Raw genomic sequence first — 26038 nt, 5'->3', positions numbered from 1 at the left:
AGTCTTGCTCTGCAGGATATGTTCAGAGGAGATTTGGGGAAAGAGTACACATTCATTTTAGCTTACCTTGACCTCTAACCTTTGGTCAAGAAACTTTATCTTTGAACGGATTGATTTTCCTCCTAAAATATAGTGAGAATAAGTTAACCCAGTGGGACCTAAAAAAAAAGCATACACATTATAAAACACCCATACTCTGTTTCTATATATATATATTTTTTCAATGTCTGGTTTCCTTTAATGACCCCCATCTCCCTGAATAGCAGGTGCAGGCAGCTAGGCAATGGCAAGAGTTGTTCACTTGAAGATCTTGCCCTGATTGAAGGCTTTGCCCACATGTTAGAAGGCCCCTTCCCAGGAAAAGTACTCTTGCACCAGTGTCTGGGCCTCTTCGCTGCCAGGATCCAGTTTCCGCCATGTATATGACTCCTAGTCCACCTGCCAATCTGGCCTCAACAGAAAGACAAGCTCCTGGCCTCGGAAGACCCAGACTCCAGAAATGGAGCTACTATTGTTGGTTCCAAAGAGGATGACACTGGCAAAGACATTCTTCCTCAGCTTGTCCAATCGCTGCAACATTCCAGTGATGAGGTTGCAACTCATAGAGGTCTGGGTGAGCTCTTCAGGGAAGAGATACTCAGAATACCACAGGGACCAGCCATCCTTATCAAAGTGCTCCCAGAAATGTGGCAGCACCACAAAGACTGTGTCCTCATTGGAGTACCTGCGCTTAAATTCATCCAACACAAAGGTACTCTTGGGCAGGTGAGCAAAAGGGTCTTTGGCCTTGGGCTCAGCAGCCAGGGCCTGCTCACATTTGTCCATCTCCTCCTCAGGAGCAGGGGTAGCCGCCTTTTTCTCCTCCTTCTGCTCAGCCTGGGCCTTCTGTCTCTTCCCGTGAACCCTTTTCTTTTCATGGGGTGTCCTTTTAAGGCTGACTCTCTGCAAACTTTTTAGCATCAAACTAGGCCATCTTCTCACAAAGTTTCACTTCCCCCAAGATAGCACAGGACTGGGGCTGGTTAATGCAGGTGAGGAAGCAGCGGTTGGTCTTGGGAAAGGCCTGGTGGAAAGAAGGCTCCAGGACCTGCTTACAGAGCCACATCAGGGTGCAGACAACTGTGATGTCAGCCAGTGTCACTCGTTCACCCACCAGAAAAGTCCTCGTCTTCAGTTGAACATCCAGCTGCCCCAGAACTCGCCTTACCTCCTCCTTTGTATTTTCGGTGACCTGCTTGTTGTGATGCATGATGCCCAAAGTGGGGGACACCCAGGTACTGACTGGGGACACTATGTCGCTATCAGCAAAGCTCACCCACTGCACCACCTGGGTCGCTGCCTCTGGAGTACTTCCATGCAGCTCCTCATGGCTCATATAGTAAGCAATGGCATTGCTCTCAAACACACAGAATCCATCATCACCCTCAGATGCTAGGACCTTGCCGGCAGGACATTTGCAGAGAAATTCAGGGGTGTGGTTGGTTTGGTCAAAGTGGAAGTGGGGTGTGCAGAGAGCACGCTGATCTGAGCCCCACTGTACTGAGCAGTAAGGAGGGTCTCGAGGCCATCCAGTTTTCAGGATATGTGTACAGGGTCCCAGCCACCATGGTGATTCTCATTCTTTAAAGGAGCAAAAACCCAGTTCTGAAAATATCATGACCACAGTGCTAGAGGTAAACTCAAAAGAATAGGAGCAATGAGGCCAATCTGGGCAGACAAGAACAAAATGGAAAGGGATGAGGCATAATATAAAGCAGAGAAAAAGATATCCAAAAATTCAAATGAAAAGAAATAGGAAAAGGAACAATTTGCTGAGACTGTTTCTACCTGCCCCCATTGGGCCAAATGGAAAAAAGAAGATGCTTAAGATGTTTTTTATGGGAGGAATTCTGGTGACTGGAAAGGCCAAGCACCCTACTCTTGATTCAGCTCTAAGAATATCAGCTTCCTCCTCCAGTGACTAGAGAGAGACAACAATCTGTCCTTTGCACATTTGTTTTTCAATGTACCTACTAAAATCTAGACCTCCCTCTCAATCTCTCTCTTTCTCTCTCTCCCTTTCTCTCCATGCACCCTCCCTCTCTTTCCAGAAGATCAATCTTACTCTGCAAATTCCATTGCATCCAAATACCTAGCTTATATTTTATAACATCTATGGTGTTGGCATCCACAAACAAACCTGTTTTCCTCTGCTTTCTCTTCTCCTAACATTTGCTCTCTTTCACCCTTGACCTTTATCCTCTGCCTCAGGATAAAGGTCACAGATCACAGACCAGAAGCCTGGACCAATGATGAGAGAATCAGACCCAGGGGAAAGGGAAAGGGCAAGTGACGTGGTTGGAAACTGCTGCCATACTAGACCTGTCCCCTGTTTGGTAGAAGTCTTCCAAAAAGCAGCAACCTGGTACATGGCAAGTTTCCTGTTTCCTAATGCAGGACCAGGATCAAAGAAGTTTATAGAAGGGTGTACTATCCAACTCCATTGCATAAGGCCACACATTTCAAGCTTGAATAGAGAAACAAATATATATGTAACTCAAAACTACTTTTCAGTGATGTGACAAAATATGTAAAACAACTCTGATTCAAAAATCCCTCCTAGCCTTACTTCCCCATCTGTTTAACTATGTCAGTTAGTCTTGTTGGAATCTGGCTATATTGTGAAAAGATGCAAATTGAAAATATCAGAAAAGGTGAAGAATGGCATGAATTGCTACAGCACACTAGAAATCCTATGCTTAGTCTTTGAGAAGTGAGGATCAGTTTGACTTAACTGAAAAAGAAAAGACATATAGGAATAATGAGATTATAGGGGCTTCAGAAGTGTATTTGAATATCAAGGGATTGAGAGAGAGAGAGAGAGAGAACACCTTGGAAAGACTGTTGAAGTCCTCAAATAACTTTGCAAAACTCATCATTTCTATGAAAAATTAAATGTGAGCTGAAGGCTGAGGCAATAGTGACTATACTGACCAAGTCAACATTGCTCATTCTTTATTCTAAGAATTTGACATCTGAGTACATAGTGCAATAGCAACTTAAATTTCTTAAGTAAAATACACAATAATTTGCACGTGCTTCTGCCATTTCACTTACCAGTAACGTCATTATTCAATTACATATCTGTTTCTCATTAATCTGTGAAGGTTTTATTTATTTATCACTTCAACAGAATATAACATCAGGCAAAAACTGTGTTGATGGAGTTAATGTCTTTTTTTTTAATTTTAGCTTTCTAAAGGAGATAAGCCCAGACCTGAAACACAAGACCTCCACAATCTTTTAGCTGGCTTTCATTGGAGCTCTCCTTCTCCTTTTGAAGCATTGGGATCTGTAGGTCACTCCATTTGAGGAAAAAGAAAACACTTCTTAAAAACCCTTTAAAAGTTGTGTTTTTATTTCACATTTCCACAGCCTTTTGTTAAGGACACTCACATTTCTTATGATGGCTCTAATAACCATAGCATTTTGTTAATGCTTTTATTTTTCTGACTCAATCTCAACCTCTCCTCTCTAAACAAAGGCAGATATATTTAGAGATGTCACAACTGTAAAATCTGGAAGGATAGCTTTTAAAATATAGGGAGCTAGGACTTGTTTCATATATCTTTACATAGATATTTACTTTGGCTAAGAAATCAATATTTTAATTTTTGGTTTATAAGCATTTTCCTGGCTATTTAACCAGATTAGACGATTTATCTGTAAACTTGTTAATTAAGGAAGGTATCAAGGATGTGGTAGTGTCAGTAGGATTGGAGGTTAATGGTGTTAGAATAGATGAAAGAATCTCTGTAGATTGAGATGGTTAATTCACATTTTGTGTGGGCTGATGGTCATCAAAACATCTTTGAAAGGCATCTCTTGGTTAACAGAGTAGCCTGAAGCCAAATGAACTGTGCCAATTAGGAAATGTATCTTTTAAAAACTTGTGGTGGTATTCCACAAAATATAGCTTTGGATACACATCTAGCTATTATTTATAACTATGAAGTTTAGGGTATAAATAAAAATCCTAATTTCTTTTAAAAAATTAATGTTTCCACATTTGACAAGTATTAGGAATACCAACAATGTTTCGGATGCCATGCCAAATTACCACGTATAAAAATAAAAAAGAGCAAGTTTTACCACTCAAGGAGCTTCTAATCTCATAGGAGACAGGTGTTTTTATATGTGAACCAATAAGTTATGCATCAAATAATTTTCCCCCAAATGCTTTTGCCTTACAGGAATGTCCTAGATCTTCACATTCACTCACCACTCACTCACTGACTCACCCAGAGAAACTTCTGGTTCTTCAGGTCCAACCATGGTAAGCTAGATGAGGGTGTCATTTTAAATTTTCCATACATGTTTTTACTGTACCTCTTCTGTGCTTTGATATGTGTTGATATACAAATACTTACCAGTGCTACAGTTGCCTACAGTAGTCAGTACAGCAACACGTTGTACAGGTTTGTAGCCTGGGAGCAATGTGCTATGCCATTAGCCTAGGTGGATAGCAGGCTCTACCACCCCGATTTGTGTAAGGACACTCTATGATGTTATGTGACAAAATCACATAACAATGCATTTATCAGAACGTATCCCCATTGTTAAGTGATGCATGACTGTAGCTGAAAGAAGATAAAACTGTTGCCACTAATTTAGGTCCTGGCTTCAGAGCAAACTAGGAAATGACACAAGACAGTGTAAGGCAAATACTTAGAAGTAAAATGTTCAGGATGTGTGAATATACAACTCAATTCTGCTTTTTTATAGCACAAAACTAAGTGAACACACACAAAAAGGTAAGAAATAAACCTCTTTCTTCCCCCATGGCTCCGGTGTGACGTATTGGTTGACATACGTGTGTATGTGTTTCCCTCTACCTCTGGTCATAATACTTTCCAATACATTTTTTGGATTGTCACTAGGATGTTCCATTACAAAAAAAAAAAAAATCATGTGATTCCCTTGCTTACGCCCTTCCAAAATTTTCCACTGACTGAAGGACAAAATTCAAACCATTTAGTGTGAAATGCAAAGCTCTCCATTATCTGACTTCAGCCAATTTTACCGTCTTTATCATCCTCAGTGTTCTGCGTCCTGTCTGGTGAAACACCTAGTATAATTCTGTGTTCTCTGCTACCTTTCTCTAAACCTAATTTTCCTCTCTGTACTAACTTGGTTTTTAGGGACTTTGTTTCATCAGCTCTTCTACTCACATCTCATCTTCCTCCATTTATATAGGGCCCAGACACATGATCTTGCTACATCATAGCACATATTACTTAGTATGTTTTTTTGTTTCATTTTGTTTTAGGAGACAGTGTATTACTCTGTTGCCCAGGCTAGAGTACAGTGGTATGATCATAGTTCACTGCAGCCTGGAACTCCTGACTCAAGTGATATTCCTGCCTTAGCTTCCCAAGTCGCTGGGACTACAGGCATGTGTTACCATGCCCAGCTCATTTTTATTTTTATTTTTAAAAATGGGGTCTTGCTAGGTTGCCCAGGCTCTTCTCAAACTCTTGACTCTCCAAAGCGCTGGATTATAGGCGTGAGCCATTACACATCGCCCTCCATATGTTTTACTTGTTCATTTATCCATTCTTTTCTGAAACCTTGAAAGTTCTTGGCTATGTTTAACTTCATAAATAGATCATGTTCAAATTTAACTTTTTAGCCGAGGTGTTTGTAGACATCTATGAATGAAAACAAGTTCAGATGAGCTCTTCATGTAGATAAATCTTCATCTAGGTGACTCTTAAAGCAGATCTTGTTTATTCTTATGACAATGGAAGAAAAGCAATCCTTTGCCATGGGACTGGTGTGCCATTTCCCAAGTTTCCATCACTATTACTTCTAGTCTTGTGTTAAAGCTCTCTAGAAGCAGTTTTAATGTGCAAAATGAAATTTCCCGTTTTGTCTCCTTTATCAACTCCACCCCCAACTTACAGACTCGTCCATATGTCTTATAATTTACAGGATGCATTAAAAAAAACTTTAAAATGATTCTAATATAAAATATTATTCCAAGACTGAAAATTATTTTTATTGAATTCCTTTTCCATATTGTTGACACCAACCTTCACCCAGGCGAGGCACACAGAAATCATTTTAGGCTCCTCACTGTGAGAGTGCAATTATTATTTTCCATCTGGATTCCTGCAATTAGTTACCTCTGGTCTCCAGATCTAAGGATAACCACTTTTTATCACTTCTACAACCAGCAGAATATCTTTTAAATGCAAATATGATCTTATCTTGTTTAACATTAGTGTTCATGCTTATTGGTGTCTCCTCTCCCACTCCATCTTCTCACAAGAAAACCCATCTTTATGACTCAAGATTCTGTTAATCCATCACATCTTCTCTAATTCTTCCAGTAACAGAACGAATCATTCTTTCCCCTGAATCACTCCTTATCTTGTACATATTTCTAAATTTTTTTGTTGTATTCTCTGCTATTATATTTGGGTAGTGACTGTATCTCATGAAAATGCAATACCTAGCACAGGGCACAGCATAATCAATGACCTTAGCAACTAATCGGAAATAGAACCATAAACTCTACTGGCATCACTATCCTACTATAATTACAAAAAGAATTAGCCAATTTGTTTTTTGTTTGGTTTTTTTTGGCGAGAAGACAAAAAATTTCTTCCCATGCTTGTGAACTTTCTCTCTCTACTTCCATCTTTCTCCTCCTACTACCATATTCTTTACAATTATAAATATTCTTCAATTAATTAAATCATCTACATTGGTACATTCTGAAAAGAAAAAAAAAGAAACTACGTGTTAGAGATTTTCTTTTTTGTCCATTTTGTAAGGGCAATTTAATGTATTGTAAAATAGAAACATTTTACTGATTTTAGCAAATTAATAAAAACATACACTTGCCTTTCAAAATTAAAAAAAATTTTTTTAAATTTTCATACTTATGATTAGTCATAAAAATCAGATTCAAAGCCCAAAATGAAGTGAAGAATAAGTAGTTATCTAATACTACTCTTAAATTAGTATGCACACAAACTACCTTCACTGAATAATGGACTACTTCATTTTGGTCTGTGTTGACTCAGAATAAAAATGCTAAGGGTTAATGTGCAACTTTCATCTAAAAAGTTCATAATACATAAATGAGGAGTAACAGATGAAAGCCAGATTCATAAAGACGTACCTTCTGAACTCCAGGCTTTTTAGCATCTGTTCATATTTTAAGAGAAAAAATTCCACTTTTTCTTTCTCCAGTTATAAAGGCATTTAATTCAAGTGGCCAAAAATCAAGGCAGAGAATGTTCCGAAATATTTCATTACTAACGCACATCTGCTCTAATACTTAGCCTCTCATCTCTGACAGTCAACCGTCATGGTTGCCCGTTATTCTGCTATTTATACTGTGGGCATCTGGTCTGGAAAGACTCATATCCCTTAGAATCAAATAGCACATAGGAAAACATCCCTGTTATTACAGATTTAATGTTCAGTAGAAACCATCACGAAAGTCACAATATTCTCAGACTATCAATGATTCTCAACTACTCTTTGGCAGTACATTTATTCCTTATCAGTGTAGGAAGCTGACTTGATAAAAAATCACACTTTTTGTTACAAGGTTGTTCTGTGGCAGGTAGTTTGTAAGGGAACCAAAGCACATTCCAATAGCCCACATCCAAGGTGGGGGTTTTGTGACTTAACCTACAAGATCTGGGTGGGAATACAGCAAATAAATAGCAATGAAATATAATAACAGTTTTGTCATGATGTGATACTTAATTCCTAGGATGAGCAGCCTCATTACTGGTCTAATAAATAGTAATTTGAATCTGATATCCTTATGAAGCAATTTGTAAGTGGTTTATTTTAAAAGTAGAAACATTTTGGTTAAGCATTTGGGGATCAAGCTCAGCATTGGTTTTCCAAAGGAGCAGCTAATTAGGCAATTTAATTTACAAGAAAATGATTCTCCCACAGAGAAGGTTAATGGATTTTTCAGTGTAAAATTATTTGCCTAGAACTAAGAACCGACTGAGATGCCAAATATAAATGGGTAATGAGTTAATTACAAAACACAGAAGCTAACAAACTTTATTTTACCCTGCAGGGAAATAATGTAGTCTGAAGTATTGTTCAATCAATATGTAGATACGGCAATTTTTTTTCCTGTGGTTCTTTTAATATTCAAAATTTAATAAAACACACATTTAGTCACTGTTAATGTGGATAACATAGGTTGCATGTATGGTATAAATGATCTGTAAGTAGAGTCAAAAATAAGTTAAGAAAACAGGTTTAAGAAGATTTATTGTAAGCATTCTTGTATCATGAGGAAGCAAACATGGCTTGTGAAAGACTGAATAAGAATGAAAAAAATATAAAAGGGAGTATATGGCTAATAGAATTGAAGTTGATGTTAGCTGTGAGAGGGAAATTCAATTGACCTTTAAATGCCATTTGTGGATAAGATCTAATACCTACAACCTATATTCTATAAATGTTTTAAATTCCCCCACAAACTTCGTGGTTCTTTTTAACAAACTTAAAATGCCATTGGGTTGACACAAATGTGGAGGACATCCCAGTGGATTGTTGTGGTCATGGTCTGATTCACGCGATCCTCCTCTTCAGCAGACCTCCAAGGTGCCGTCCACTCTTCATCACTTCCATGCTTGCTCCTGTGCACAGATCCTGGCATTCACTCTGAGGTAGCCTATGCCTCCTGTCTGACCCACTACACATAGTCTGCGAAACAAGCTCACAATCTTCATTTCAGGTTTACAGAGTTTTCACTGTTAGCAATTACCAAGCTACTAATCAGGGAAATTACAGAATATCTACAATCCTAAAATTATTAGTAGTTTTAGCATATTATTCTTGTTAATAGTGGCTGTATACAAAAATCACACAATAAGGAAGTATACAAAGTAAAAAATGAATAAATAAAAGATCCCTCCCTCCTTAATGTCACTGCCCAAAGTTAACCGTGGAGAGTAGTTTGGTTTAATACACAATGATAGAGATATAGATAGTTATATATCTATTTGTATATGTGTATCTGCTATGAATTTGCATGATTTTTCAGCAACTTTTAAAAGATGGCATTCATAATGTTTGCAACTTGTGTTTAGAAGTGAATAATTGAGATGCATTTGCATGTATATCTCATTGCATTTTTTAGTAGTATTTGGATTTCATTCAAAGTAGGCAATTTTCATTTCCACCAATATGGCTGACTGAATGTCACAAAAGGCTTTCTGCCACTTCAAATACTGGCTGCCAGACAAAGTATAACAAAATAGAATGCATCAAATAAGTTAAAAAGTAGATGAACTTTTCATGTGGTAGAAATGAAAAAGAACAAATCTAGAAATTTAAGATCTAGAATAAAGCTAGTGGTGGTAATTTATACAGAAAAGAGATAGGGCCTTCAGCTCATCTAAATTGGGGAGTTGGAATGGAATCTCCTAAACAAACCTGGAAACTCCAAAGAGCTGTAAATTACATTAAACTACTGCTAAAAACTGAGACAAGAGTAATTAATTATTCACACTCACCTAGGGAAACGGCAGGGAAGCTTGTCATTCACTGATAACCCTCGTTGGAAAAGAAAGCATTAGAAATGGAATTTCAAAGTTATGCCATATGGAGGTGTAAAACTAATAATTTGCGTAAAGCCCAAGTCTACATTGCACAAGTGATGAAGAAAACCTAACTGAGAAATCAACATGAAAATAACTTGCAAACCCCCCTAGAGTCCAGTAAGACGCAATAACGGCAACAACAACAACAACAAAAACCACTTTGCATGTGTGCTTCTGCAGCCCAGGGAAAATGAGTCTCATACTCCACCAAATTAGGTCACAATTAAAAATTATAAACCGATTGCCTGAACCCGTGGGTTCGAGACCCGCCTGGGCAGCAAGACCTCATCTCTACAATAAATCAAAAAATCAGCCGGGTGTGGTAGCGCATGCCTGTAATTCCAGCTACTTGGAAGGCTGAGGTGGAAGGATCGCAGGGGCCCAGCAGGTCGAGGCTGCGGTGGCCGGAAGCGGCTACTGCACTCCAGTCTGGGCGACAGAGTGAGACTCCAATTCAAAAAAAAAAAAAATTATAAACCAAACAATACAAAAAACGACCATGGGGGAACAGAAACAAATAAAATTAGTATCTCAAGAACTGCAAATGATAGTTTTACTTCAAAGACTAAAAATAAATTTATTTAAATTGTTTAAAAAGACAAAAAGACCACTGAAGGAAAAATGGCAAGTAACAAGAACAAATTTGGATATAAAAACAAAGAAAATTATATTTAAAAAATATAATAATTGAAACTAAAAATATTAATGAACAAGATAACCAAAAATCAAACAAGAGTTATAGGGAAAGTCAGAGAATAGGATGAAGTATCTACAGAAATACTACTCAACAATAAAAAAGAAAAAAAGCATGTAATTTGCAGTAACATGGATGGGACTGGAGGCCATTATCCTCAGTGCACTAACTTGGAAAGTCAAATACTGCATGTTCTCACTTACGAATGAAAGCTAAACAAAGGGTACACGTGGAAATACAGAGTGGAAGAACAGACAGTAGAGACTATAAAAGGTGGGGAAGTGGAAGAGAGGTGAGGGTTGAAAAATTACCTGTTGGTAATATTCACTATTCAGGTGATGGGTATACTAGAAGCCCAAACTCTACCACTATTTAATATATGCATGTAAGAAAACTGCACTTGTACACACTATATCCATTAAAAAAATTTTTTTAATGTTCTTTTTTAAAGGTAGCTTCATGGTAAAGAGCTAGCAACCACTACCTCATCTGATTTTATAGGGCAACATTATAAGTGATAAGTCATGTTGATAACATGTATCTCTGGGTATTAAATGATGACAGTGTTTCACATTCTGGGCCATTCTTCTCAAAATCCATAACCATGAGAAAGGAATCACACAAATTACAAAGAAGGACAAAATTCCTGATCCATACAAATGTAAATAATAATAATAATAAAGAAATCATTTGTAACACAGCAGAGATAAATAAGGGAATGAAAAATATGATAATTCAACTTTATTAGTTATCAGAATAATGAAAATTTTTAAATTAATGAGTTTTTTCATAATCACATTGACAAAGTTTTTTTGAAATGTGATATCACTATGGTATGAAGGTAAATGAGTGCAATCCCTTTAGAGCTCAATGGCAATGAGAACTGCATCTGAAGATGTTTGTACCATTCAGATCAGCAATTTCCCTTCTATGTATATACTCTATAGAAATACGTGTTAACAGGGTCAATACTGGCAATTTAAATAGGCCATTATTCAGTAACCAGGATAATCTTGCACAATATAAGGTGTTGTATCATAATCCCTGACTTCTTCACACTAAATGACAGTAGTGCCACCTAGATGTTATGACAAGTGAGAACACCTTCACAAGTTTACAAAAGTGCCTGGGAGGGGGAAGCAGTCCCCTTATGGAGAATTATTATGCAGACTCTAGAGAAATGCACATATGTATACAAACAAACACAAGACATTTAGAGAAATCTAAAAAGTTGCATATTGCACACACACTCATGACCTAGAAGTGCCATTCTCAGATGTGTACTTAAAAGAAACTTCAGCACAGGTGCCCAAGTAGACAGGACAGGGATATTTATAGCAGGGTAATAGTGTAAATCTAGAAACTGACTAGCAGAGAAATGGATAAATACATTTTTGTATACAATAGAATGCTAAGTAGCAGTGAATGAACTAGACCTACTTGTATCTACATGAATATATTTCCATAACATAATTTTTAAAAAGAAACTATATGAGTTATATATAAAATATGATACTATAGATGTACATTTAAAAAAGTTACAACTTTATGAACACATTCTTGATCATGTAAAACCATAAAATAAAAGATTAAAAACCAACTTCAGCATCATAACTCCCTCTGGAGAAGGAAGGGAACTTGAATGATGGGGACAAAAACTTGGCTCTATCTCTACAGTTTTTTTCCCTCAAAAAATATTTAAGGCAAATATGAAAAAATGTTGACATATGTAAATAATTTTCTGTTTGTTTAAAATATTTCATACTTACATTTTTTCTGAAAAAAATATTGCTAGAGAGTTTGACACATGGAGGATAAAATTACACCAAGAAAAAACATCTCAAGAATCACTCAAAGGAAAGGACTTATAAATATAGAAGAGACAAACTGATCTTCAAATTAATGTCTTCAAAATCCTAATGAGGAATGACCATTCTAGAAGTCTATACCTAACTGAATTAATACTGAAGAATGAGCACTCATTAATAAGGACTCTAACAAAAATAAACAATTAAAAGATCTTCAGAGAGAAGAAATTAAATCCAAAAGGAAGAAATGGAATAGAAGAAGCAAAGATGAAAAAAAAAAATATGTTGATAAATCTAAAGGAGCACTGTCTGTAAAAACAAACATCAATAAACTTTGGGGGAGCGGGGGTTAAATACAACAGAACTAAAATCCTAGGAAACAAAAACATGGAATGGGGAAGGGACAACACAAGAGTGTTCTAAATCTTAGTCTTGTGAAGAAGAAGGCTAGACAAAAAAATGTATGTTAAAATCCCAAAGAATGTAGATAGAATGCATGAATATCACCAGCATAAAAGATGAAAGAAAAAAGGAGATAGAAAATAGCAAACACAAAATGTTTTTTATTTCTATTCATCAAGCACTATTTTATATAAATTTACTCTTTTAATTCTCACAGCGATCCTTTGCACGGTATCCATTTTGCAGATGAGGAAACTTTTAGAAAGAGAAGCAAAAATAACTGGCTCAAAGTTGTACTAATTTGTACTGAGTGGTGAACTCAAGAGGCTTAAACAATGATATCCTGTTTCTAAAGCATCTCCTCCTCACTATACTACACTCCCCTTTTTGAACTGATCAATAGAACTTTCAATAAAACAGAAATTAGTAAATTAGTGAACATTGAAAAAACATAAACTTCGCAAGGTGATATGTGCCTGTAGCTCCAGGGACTCGGGAAGCTAAGGCAGGTACATCACTTGGGCCCAGGAGTTTGAGATTGAAGTAAGCCATTTAAATGCCATGGCACTCAAGCCTAGGTGAAAGTGAGACTGGAGAGAGAGAGATAGAAAAGAAAGAAAGAGAAAAAGAGAGAAAGAAAGAAGGAGGAAAAGAGAGAAGAAAAGAAGGAGGAAGGTAGAGAGGGAGGGAGGGAGGAAGAGAAGGTAGGTCATTTTACCAAAATCAACAAGTTTCTTTCTTATGACTGAATGTAATTAATGTTGATTCTCTGTTTAGATAAAGATTAATTATATCATACTTTATAAAAAGTATGGAGCCGGGCTCATTGGCTCAGCCTGTATTCCCAGCACTTTGGGAGACCGAGGTGAGTGGATTGCCTGAGCACTTGGGTTCAAGACCAGCCCTGGCAACTTGGCAGACCATCTCTACAATAAATAAAAAATTAGCTGGGTGTGTTAACACACACCTGTAGTTCTGTCTACTTGGAAGGCTGAGGCAGAAGGATCGCTGGAGCCCAGCAGGTTGATGCTGGGGTGGCCGTGAGCCTGCCACTGCACTCCAGCCTGGGCCACGGAATGAGACTCTAACTTAAAAAAAAAAAAAAAAAGTATGGAAACTCTTAGAATAAAACCAGGGTTATACAATAAATTTAATTCAAAGCAAAATCACAATCTTTACATTAATAAATGTGCTGCTCTACTTTATACTGTCAATAGTTTTGGCAGTTTCAATGGAGAACTTATTGAAAGTCTAAAATTAGAGTTCTTGTATATCAAACATCTCAAACTTTTGATATATGACTGTAAACTTTATATATTCACAAAATTTAAAATTAAAAAATTTAAAATTATAAGCCTGTAGATATATTTATTGCATTTTAAAAACGTGTTAGCCCATTTGGGGCACACATAGAAAACAGTGTATTTAAGAAATTCTTGGTCAAGGCTGTGGGTTGCAGTGAGCCGTGATCGTGCCACTGTATTCTAGCCTAGGCAACAGAGTGAGAGCCCATCTCCAACAAAACAAAACAAAACAAAAATCTTGAAATGAGTTACTAGATATACAATTTCTTTAATTGTCTCAACTGAATTTAAATTTCCTTCAATGTTTTAACTTATTTCTAAAGCTAAATCCAGAAGAGTTTCCTACAACTTTAAACGTCTCTTTTAAAAATAAAAATATTGTTGCAGAATGGAATTGATATATTTATTACTTCATAATCAAGTACATGACTAGAGAAACTCAATAAAACCAAAAGTTAGGTCTTTGAAAATATTAGCAAAATTGACAAACCATTGCTAGTCTGACAAAAGAGTGAGAGAGAGAGAGAGAGACAGAGAGAGAGAGAGAGAGAGAGAGAGATTGATTAAAGTACTAAAACCAAGGAAAAGGGGCCATTACTACTAACCTGACAGAAATAAAAAAGGAATGCACTGAAAAACTATATGGCAACATATTAGATAACTTAGATAAAATGGACAGGATCCTAGAAAGACAATGATCACCAAAACTAACTCAAGAAGAAATATAAAATCTGAATGGACCTGTGACACATAAAGAAATTGAATTAGTAATTTAAAAGTCCAGGTATAGATGCCTCCACTGGAGAATTCTGTCAAATATTTAAAAAAAATTTTTTTTTTTTAATTTTAAAGATGTAGGTTACAATTCAGGATTAGATATACAAGTGGTCATCATATAGGTGACCTCCCTTTGGTCCCCACTTTGCCTGGTTTGAGTCTGCCAAACATTTAAATAATTAGTACTAGTGCTTCACAAACTCTTCCAAAAAATATAAGTGGAAGAAATCCTTCCCACTTCATGCCATGAAACCAGTGTCAAGTGACACCAAAACCAGGTAATGTTAAAGCAAAAGTGCAGTATCTCTTACAGATACAGACATAAAAATTCTCAACAAAATACTAGCAAACTGAATTTAGCAACATATAAAAAGAATTATAGACATGACAAAAAGGAATTGTCTCAGGAATACAAGCTTGATGTAACTTATAAATAAAATATTAATGCAATGCATCATATTAATAGAATTTAAAAACCCACATGATCATCTTATAGATGCTGAATAAAGTTTTGACAAAAAATCTAACATACTTCATAATTAAAAAAAAACAGAAATAAAAGACAACTTTCTCAATCTTTTGAAGGGAAACTACAAAAAAAATTAACAGCTAACATATTAATGTAGAAGACTAAATTCTTTTCCCAAGATTAAAAAAAAGAATAAACAAACAAAAAAAAACCCCACAAAGATGACTATTCTAATCACTTCTCTTTAACATTTTATTGAAGATTCAAGGAAGGGGAATTAGACAATAAAATGATATGCAAAGTATCCAGGTTCGAAAGAAAGAAGAAAAACCATATTTTCAGATGGCATCACCTTGTATATAGAAAATCCTAAAGAATAACTAAAAAATATACTAACAAATTTTAAGCAAGACTGCAGAATTTAAAAAAAAAAATGTACAAAAATCAATCTTGTTCTATATACTATCAACGAAGAATCCAAAAAGAAAATAAAGAAACAACTCAATTGACAATAGTATTTTTTAAAAGTATTTAGGGAGAAATATAGTTTTAAAAAGTATAAGATCCATACTCTTACAAACTACAAAATTTTGTTGAAAAAAGTAAATATTTAAGTAATTTAAAAGGTATCCCATGTTCATGAATCTGAACACTTAATGTAGGTAATACTTCCCAAATTGACTTACAGAGTCAATAAAATCTGTGTCAAAATTTGAGATGACTTTTGTAAAAAAAAAAAAAAAAAAAAAAAAAAAAAATAGTAAGCTGATCCTAAAATTCATATAGAAATACAAGGAAAATACATTTGAAAAAGAACAGAGTTTAAGGACTCACACATCCCAATTTCAAAACATACCACAAACGAGGGTAATTAAGGTAGTGTAGTATTGCCCCAAAGGCAGATATATAGATCACAGAAATAAAATTGGTAGTTTAAAAATAAACTCATAGATTCCGGTCAATTAATTTTCAACAAGATTACCAAGCAAATTCAATGGAGAAAATTTGTCTTTTGATAAACTGGTGATCAGAGTACTGGATATTCTTGTGCAAAACAATAAAATTGAGCAATACACAAAAATAAATTCAATAGAGATCATACACCTAAATGTAAGATTTAGAACTGTAAAATCTTTAGAAGAAAAAAAAAAGAAGGTTCATTTTAGACATCCTGAATTACCTAAGGAGAGAGTGGAGAGTACCTGTGAAGTTCAAAGTCCTGAAGCACAGACTCACTCAATCATAGGACTATAGAACACTTCCTTTCCACCATCCCCTCACCATTTTTTCAACACATTTTAAAAAGGCCTATTTATAGCAGTTCCTTTTATCCAGTTCATGACTAAACATCAAGAAAAAGTTAGAAGACATTCTAACAAGCAATGCAAACAAACAAAAAACCCTATAGTTTGAAGGGAGAGAGAGCAAGAACCAGAATCAGATTCAGGTATGACAGGGATATTAGAATTATCAAACAGAAACATTTTGAAAACTTTAATTAATATACTAAGGGATCTAGTGGATAAAGTAGACTATGCAAGAAGAGATGGGTAATAAGAGCATAGAGAGAAAAATTCTAAGAAAAAAATTAAAAAGAAATGCTAGCAATAAACAAATTATAATATACTTGAATGACTTTGCTTGGCTCGTAAGGAGACTGGACACGTCTGAGGAAATAATCTCTGAACTTAAGGCTATGTCAATAAAAATTTTCAGAACAGAAAAAAAAAAAAAAAGGGAATGTAAAAAATCCCAGATCAGAATATCTCAGAACTGTGGGATAACTGTAGAAGGTGTAACATATGCATAATGGAAGTACAAGAAAGAAAGGAGTAGAAGTATTTTTTGAAGAAATGTTGACTGAAATTTTTCCCAAATTAATGTTAAACACTAAGCCCTAGATCCAGAAAGTTCAGATAACTCTAAGCAAGATAAATGTCAATGAAACTACATCCAGGGATATTATACTCGAACTGCAGAAATTTGAAGAAGAAATCTTGAAAGAAGGCTAAAGGAGAGACAAAGGGAGAGAAAATATGAGGCACAAAACCACTCATTGGGTAACATGTCCACTACTAGTAAGAGACAGAACTTGCTAGAAGCCCAAACCTCACCTTCATGCAGTTTACTTATGTAGCAAATCCTCACATGTACCCCACATCTCTAAAATAAATAAAAAATAAAACAAAAAGAGAACAGATTTTTAAGAAAATCTTACCTATAAGTAGCAAGCATAAGAATTATATTTGACTTCTCAAAAATGATACAAATAAGAAGAGAATAGAGTTAAATTTGTAAGAAATGAAAACCAACCTAGAATCTGGAACCATATAAAATTGTCCTATAAAACTGAAGGAAAAATAAAGACTTTTTCAAACAAATAAAAATTGAGAAAATTCGTTCCCGGTAGACCTGTTTTTTGACAAATGTTAAAAGTCCTTTAGAGATAGAAAATGATGTAGGTCAGAAACTTGAATCTGTATAAAGAAGAGTATTAAAAAATAGTGAAGGTGACATAAAAACTTTTTGTTTAGTCTTAATTGATCTAACAAATACCTGTTCAAAATAATAACAGCATTGTATTAAATTATGTATGCTGATATGTGTGTGTGTGTGTGTGTGTGTGTGTGTGTGTATGCTTATATATGAAATAAATACCTCAATGACCCAAGGGATAGAAGGATAAAATTAGGATTATTTAGATATTATAAGGTACTTGCACTATTCATGAAACAGTATAATGTAATTTAAAAGTGAACTTAGAATAGTTATAAATGTATATGCAAACTCTGGCAACTAGTAAATAGGTAAAAAGCATAACTCATACGCTAAAAAAGGAGAGAAAATAGAATAATATAAAATGCTCCATTAAAACAACAAAGGTAGACAAAGAATGGAAGACAATAGGAACAAAGAAAAAGAAAAAGAAAGAACAGAAACAAATATGGTAGATATTAATACAACTACCTCAGTAATTACTTTAAATGTTAATGACTTAAATACACCTATTAAAAGACTGAGATTGCCAAAGTCATCCACAGTCCAAATATCTGTCTATAAGAAACTCTCTTTAAATGCAAAGATAAATAAAGATTAAAAGTAAATGGATGGAGAAAGATATATCAAGTTAACACTAATCAAAAGAGAGAAGTAGTAGTTATATTAATTTCAGATGCAAACTTCAGAGCAACAAAATTAATCAGGGAAAAAGAGAGTAATTTCATAAAAGGATCAGTTACTCAAAAAGACATGGCAGTTCTGAATATATATTTGCCCAACAATACAGCATAAAAATATACAAGGTAAAAATTGATAGAATTGCAAGGAGATGTAGATAAATTCACTATATAATTGAAGATTTCAACACCATCATCATCATTTCATTTCAGAGACAATTGTCAAGTTTCATATTGACTCTTGGTCATGATGTAACTATGCATTCTCATGATGTAACATTATGCATCCATAATTTCTTATATTTGAAAACTACTTTTTTATTCTTTAAAAGTAAAATGTGCTGTGAAATACACAGATACGCAGTGTACAATTGTATGTTTTAATAAGTGTATGCTTCAAGATATAAAATATAACCATCACCCCAGAAAATTTTCTTACATCAATATCAAATCAATCCTTCACTCCCCACCTGTTCTGTTTTCTTTGACTATAGATTAGTTTTTGCCTGTCCTTTAATAGCATGTAGCTATTTGAGTCTTATTTCTTTTTTCAGCATAATGTTTATGAGCATTTTAGTGCCATAACAAAGTACCATAGACTGGGTGGCCTAAACAACAGAAATTTATTTTCTCACAGTTCTGGAGGCTGGACATTGCGAGACAAGTTGCCAAGATTGTCAGTGTCTGTTGAAGACTCTCCTCTTGGGTTGGAGATGGCTGCCTTACTGCTTCTCACATGCTTTTTCCTTTGTATGTGCAGGGGGATAGAGATTTTACTCTCTTCCTCTTCTTCTTTTTTTTTTCAGTTGGAGTCTCACTCTGTCACCCAGACTGGAGTGCAGTGGCCGTTCCCAGCCACTGCAGCCTCGACCTGCTGGGCTCCGGCGATCCTTCCACCTCAGTCGTCCGAGTAGCAGGAATTACAGGCATGTGCTACACGCCCGGCTGAATTTTTTGATTTACTGTAGAGATGAGGTCTCACCAAGTTGCCCAGGTGGGTCTTGAACCCGCGGGCAGAGGCAATCCACTCACCTTGGCCTCCCAAAGTGCTGGGATTACAGGCTGAGCCACTGAGCCCCGCCTCTCTTCCTCTTCTTATCAAGGCTACAAATTCTGTAGAATTAGGACTCCCCCCTGATGACTTCACTTTACCTTAATTAACTCCTTAATTATCCCTCACATCGGGGTTTGGGAATCAACTTATGAATTTTGAAGGTACACATTTCAGTAAATAGCAATAGGATTCATCCATATTGTTACATGATCAATACTTAATTCATTTTATTGTTGAATAGCATTCGATTGTATAAATACACCACAATTTGTTTATATGTTTTCCTGGTGATTGACATTTGGATTGTTTTCTGTTCTGGTTATAGCTGTTTTCTTTTACAAGTATTTTTGTGAACACATATCATTTCCCTTGGGAAAATAGCTGCGAATTTCTAGGTTATAGGGTAAGTACATATTGAACTTTATGAGAAATTGCCAGATATTTTCTTCAAAGTGATTCCAAAATTTTGCATTCTCATTAGCAATGTTTGAGAATTCCAGTGCTACACATTCTTGGCAACATATGGTGCTGAGAGTCTCTAATTTTTCCCATTCTAGCTGGGGTGAAGTGGTATCTCAGTACTGTTTTAATTTATATTTCCTTGATGGCTAATCTTGTTAACATTCTTTATGTGCTTATTTCCCATTTTTTTATCTTCTTTTGGTGGTGTCTATTGAAGTCTTTTGCCTATTTTCAATAGGTTAGTTGGTCTATTAAAAACTGTTGTGTAGAATGTCTGTATATATTCTAGACACACATTTTTGTTATATATATTGCATATTTTCTCCCAGTCAGTGAGTGGCACGCATTTGTAATTTTTCTTTTTATTTTGCTATTCACTTTTTTCAGAAGAAATTTGTAATTTTAATGAGGTCTTTGGTAATTTTTGTTATTTCTAAATAATTTTTGTTATGGTATAAAGCAGAAGGTCAAAGTTCATTTTTTTTTTTTTTGGTTTACATTTATCCAGTTGTTCCAGCACCAATAGTTGAAAATATTTTTTGTTCTATAACAAATTGCCTTGGTGACTTTGTTAAAAACTAATTGACCACATATGTGAGGTTCTATATCTGGACCGTAATCCATTCCACTAATCTGCTTGCCTATCTTTATGTCAATACCACATTGTCTTGATTACGGTAGCCTTGGGGTAAGTCTTGCAATCAGATACTGTAATTTCACTGATGCTGTTGTTCTTTCTTCAGACGATTTTGGCCATTCAAAGTCATTATTTCCACATAAATTTTAGAATTAGCTCGTCAATTTACTTTTTCAAGCTCATTAGAAATTTGATTGAGAGTGCATTGAGCCATAGAGATTTAATTTAATAATATTTTATTTTGAGTATATATCTATTCTAATAAAGGGTATTCATCTGTAATTTAATGTCTTTGTCAGGTTTTGGCATCAGCTATGCTGGTGCCAAAACAATCTGAGAATTATTTCCTCTTCTCTATTTTCTGAAAGAGTTTGTTACATTTGGCAGTAGTTCTTCCCTAAGTATTTCATAAAAATCGCCAGTGAAATCATTTGACCTGACGTCTTTTTTGTGGGGGAAGCATTTTGCTTATAAATTTAATTTCTTTAGCATACATAAGACTACTTAGATGTACTATCTTTTCTTGTTTTATATCCAGTGTGATATGTATTGCCAGAATTTTTTCCCATTATATCTAAGTTGTCAAATATGTTGGTGTGCATTTTTTTGTAATAGTCTTTTGTTATCTTCTGTATCTGTAAGTTCTGTAGTAAAAATCTAGTTTTTTTTTCATTTCTAATATTGGTAATTTGTGGTTCTCTAGTTTTTCTTTGTCAGTACTACTAGAATTTTTTCAGTTTTGACATTGCTAGTATTCTGTAAGTTAATATTTTTCCTATTACATTGATTCATTTTATTTGTATTATTTCCTTCTTTCAATTACGGATTCAATTTACATTTGCTTTCCAACTTCTAAACATAGAAACTTACATTCATACTTTTAAAAATTTTTGGTTAAAGTTCTAAGTTTCTTTTTAAGCACTCTTTGCTACATTTCTTCAAATTCTATGTGTTGTATTTTTAATATCATTTAGTTTGAATTATTTTCTAAATTATCTTTTGAGTTTTCTTTGACCATGAGTTACTAAGTGTTTGATTTCTAAATATTTTGAGATTTTCCTAAATATCATAGTTATTGATTTTTAATTTAACTATGTGATCAGAGTAGAAAGTTAACCCAGCATATGAACCATTTGACAAACATCTCATCTGCACTTGAAAAGAATTTGTATTCTGCAGCTGTTGGGTAGATTGTGCTATAAACTTTAATCTGTAATAAATATTGATAGAGTTTGTCTTCTATATTCCTAATGAATTTTGTCTACTTTACTATCAATTTATTGAGAGATGTATTAAAATATACAACTATTATTATACATAACTTCTTTTTTAATTTTAGTTCTGTCAGTTTTTACTTCATGTATTTTGAAATTGTTTTAAATGCATATACATTGTGGATTTTTATGTCTCCCTGTTCAATGTACTTTTCATCATTAAGCTATTTCAACTTTCTTTTGCCTACTTTTTCTTATAATTCTTTTCTTAACCTTATACTTTCAACCTATCTGATCTTCAAACTTTGATCATATAGTCAGCCAGGCTGATACTCTCTGCCATTTATTTATTTATTTATTTGTTTATTTTGAGTTGGAGTGTCACTTTATCACCCAGACTGGCGTGCAATGGTACGCTCATGACTACCCCAGCATCGACCTCTTGTGCTCCAGAGATCCTTCCGCCTTAGCCTTCCAAGTAGCTGGAGCTGCAGGCGCCTGCTGCCACATCCAGCTAATTTTTTTTTATTGTAGAGGTGAGGTCTCGCCAAGTTGCCTAGGCTGGTCTTGAACCCATGTGCTCAGGCAATCCATTCGCCTTAGCCTCCCAAAGTCCTGGGATTACAGACTGAGCCATGGAGTTGGGCTGTCTCTGCCTTTTAAGTGGTGTGTGTAATCCATTTGTACTTAATGCAACTATTAGTTTATTGGACTTTAAGTTTACCATCCTGCTATTTTTTTATTTGTCCCAACTGTTTTGTCTTCCTTTGTTCCTCTTTAGTTCTATATACAGAGGGGTGGCAAAAAATGTATACACATTTTAAGAGATATTATATATGTATTATTTTTTGAAGTTGAATTGAATTATGGTACCAATGTGCAGTATGGTGTTTGTTCAGCTGTGCTGCCACCATTCTCTTTGGTTGTCCTGCCTGTTGCATGGTGAAGCTAGCATTCATTAGATTAATGCCATCTTTTGAGCAAACATCATATTAAAAATGTGTATACAAGTTTTGGGCACTCCCAAAAGACCATATTTTGGTTCTCTATTAGCTCTTTAGATAAAACTCTTTGTATTTTTGTTTTACATTTTTAAATAATTGCTCGAGGGGTTAACTTATAGCATGTAATAAATATTATATCACCTCTTATAATAGTGTAGAAACTAGCACTGTAATTCCATTTACTCTCACCCTTTGTGCTATTTATCATATAATTTTACTTCTTTAAATATTATTAATCTTTTTTTTTTTTTTGAGTTGGAGTCTCACTCTGTCACCCAGACTGGAGTACAGTGGCATACTCCCGGCCACCGCAGCCTCGACCACCTGGGCTCCGGCGATCCTTCTGCCTCAGCCTTCTAAGTAGCTGGAACTACAGGTGTGCGCTACCATGCCTGGCTAATTTTTTTGATTTTATTGTAGAGATGAGGTCTTGCCAAGTTCCCTGGACGGGTCTTGAACCCTCAGGCTCAGGCAATCCACTCACCTCAGCCTCCCAAAGCGCTGGGATTACAGATTGAGCCACCGAGCCCAGCAGAATATTACAAATCTTACTCTACATTGTATTTTTGCTTTAAGCAGTCAGTTGTCTTCTTACAAATTAACAAAAAGCAAGAAGTCTCACATATTTACCATTTATGGTGTTCTTAATTCTTCTCTATAGATCTAACTTTCTACCTGTTACCATTTCCTTTTAACCTGAAGGCCTCTTTAATACTTCTTAAAATGCAGGTCAGCTGATGACATATTCTCTCAGCTTTTGTTTACCTGTATTGTCTTTATTTTGTCCTCATTTTTGAAGGATATTTGTACTGGATATAGAATTTTGGAAGATTTTCAGTCCTTCAACACTATTATTCCATTGCCTTTGGCCATAGTTATTCCTTGTATGGTAACACCTAAAACACCGGATATTTCATCATTGTTCCACTATGTATACTCTTTTTTCTGTGGATGCTTTTGAGTATTTTCTTTTTATAATTAGGTTTCAGCAGGGTGACTGTAATATGGCTAGATATAATTTTCTGTGCCTAATTTTTCTGAACTTCTTGCATTATAAGGTCATGGTTTTTACCAAATTTGAGGGAAAAAATAGACATTATTCCTTAAAATTTTTTTTTACCATTCTTTCTCCCCCTTCTTTATACACTTCTGATAAAATGTCTTAGCATTTTATATTGTTCCACTGACCATTGAAGCTCTTGTCATTTTGTTTTACTTTTTCTTTACTCTTTGCTCCTCAATTTGAATAATTTATGTTGACTTCAAGTTCACTAACCTTTCTTTCTACATTACTCAATAAACTGTAAGTCTTAAATAGTGATTTAAAAATTTTCATATGTTATACTTTTCACTTCTAGACTTTTTTTCTAGTTTCAATTTCTCTGCTGAGATTTCTCATCTGTTTACCCCTTGTATTCTTTAACTTTAAATGCACAAAATAGGTGTAATAATTGCTTTTGAAAAGTATTTGGCAGCTAATTGCTACATCTGTTTATATCAGAGTCTTTTTCTACTGTTTACATTTTTAAAAATTGTTTTATTTTAAAGATGTGGGATACAATTCAGGGTTAGGTATACAAATGATCATTATGCAGGTACCCTTGTTGATGGGGTGTGCCCCCTTCCCGGAAGTTTCCACTACTACCAATCCCATCCCCCCTCCCCTGGCAGTTTCCCACCACTGCCAATCCCTTTCTTATAGTATTATGATAATTGATCAAGGTCCACTTATGAGTGAGAACATGTGGTACTCAGTTCTTTGTTTCTGTGATAGATCATTCAGTATTATAGACTCTAAGTCGATCCAAGTTGCTGTGAAGTTCATAATTTTGTCCTTCTTTATGGCTGCATAATACTCCATCATGTCTATGTACTACATTTTTTTATCCAATCTTCTTTCAATGGGCAGTACGGTTAGATCCAATGTTTTGCTATTGTAAATAATGCTGCAATAAACATGCGTGTGCAAGTATCTTTTTCATAGAGTGATCTGAGTTCCTCCGGGTATATTCCCAGTAAGGGGACTGTGGGGTCATATGGAAGGTCAATTTTTAGATCTTTTAGGAATCGCCAAACTGTTTTCCACAGAGGTTGTACTAGTTTACACCAACAGTGTAGAATTGCTCCCTTTCCCCTGCATCCTCTCCAGCATCTGGAGAGTTATTGATGATGGCCATCCTGACTGAAGTTAGGTGGTATCTCAGTTTTAATTTGTATTTCTTTCATGATTAGTGAAGCTGAACATTTTTTCATGTATCTGTTGACTGCTCATAGTCTTCTTTTGAGAAGTGGCTATTCATATCTTCTGCCCATTTCTTAATGGGGCTGTTTTTTTCTTTTTGGCTCATTTGAGTTCCTTGTAGATCCTAGATGTTAGGCCTTTGTCAGCCACACAGTTGGCAACTATTTTTCCCCAGTCTGTGTCTCCTTGCTCTCTTGATGGTTTCTTTGGTTTTGCAGAAGCTTGTCAGTTTGATGAGGTCCGACTTGTCTATCTTATCTCTTATGGCATGGGTACTTGATCAGAAATTGGTTGCCAGTTCCAGTTTCCATAAGGGTGTCCCCTGCATTTTCTAAGGTTCTTATAGTTTGAGGTTTTACGTTTAGGTCTTTATCCATTTAGAGTTGATTTTTGTGTATGGTGATAGGTAGGATCTTGTTTTAATCTTCTGCATGTGGTCAGCCCATTTTTCCAGCACCATTTACTGAAAAGGTTCTCCTCTCCCCAGTGGTTGATGATGGAGGTTGTTAACATTTTGTCTTGATTTTTCTGCTTCTTTGCACAACTGGTAATTTTTTTTTTTTTTATCATATGGTGGACATTACAGTTCATTCTTTGTAAGGAGGCTGGCTTATGTTGTCTTTTCTAAAGGGTGTTGAGTTTTGTTCTGTCAGGATTAAATTACTGGCAGATCCACTTCACCTTTGTAGGTGTATATTTAGCTGAATCTATCTTTATTTTTCCCTCATACTTAGAAGTGGTTCTCAATTTAGGGTGTATTTCTAATTTTTGAGATTTCTAAGGTCTCTAAAGTCTCCCCTAAGTGTTTAGGAAATTCAGGGAGACTTATTCTCTTTGTCTGGGCTGAAACTCTGATGTGTCCCAGCTCAGTCTGGTCTCTTTCTCTTTATGACTTCTCAAACATACAACAACCACTCTTTCGGGTTTGGGTAGTCTTGCCCTTGTGAGAGCAGTCAGTTTTCAGCTAAACACTCAAAGGGAACACTCCTGTAGACATCTGTCTACACCCTTTTCTCAGCTTTCTCCTCTTGGTATACAGTTCCACAAATACCAAACACTTCAGCCCTGAACTCCAATCGCTTGCTCCTTGGCTCTGTGAGATCACCACTCTTGACTCTGAGTTCCACCTCCAAACAAGTTAGGCAGAAAGCTTTCACCATGAA

General features: G+C 35.3%; 1 protein-coding gene and 1 pseudogene across 2 annotated transcripts in view; both read right to left on the bottom strand.

The window, feature by feature from the left end:
• The window catches only part of LOC103267715 (uncharacterized protein C8orf34-like), a 318318-nt gene that overhangs the window by 256434 nt on the left and 35846 nt on the right, over window positions 1–26038 (bottom strand). The gene's annotated exons all lie outside the window — the stretch shown is intronic.
• Window positions 223–1607, bottom strand: LOC103267714 (annotated as a pseudogene). Its single transcript, XR_002482383.1, has one exon. The product of XR_002482383.1 is annotated as an elongation factor 1-gamma-like (transcript).

This window comes from Carlito syrichta, unplaced genomic scaffold, assembly GCF_000164805.1.
Source record: "Carlito syrichta isolate Samal-C Ts95f unplaced genomic scaffold, Tarsius_syrichta-2.0.1 Scaffold308211, whole genome shotgun sequence".
In the NCBI taxonomy this organism is placed as follows: Eukaryota; Metazoa; Chordata; class Mammalia; order Primates; family Tarsiidae; genus Carlito; species Carlito syrichta.
This window is presented reverse-complemented; position numbering and strand designations above follow the sequence as displayed.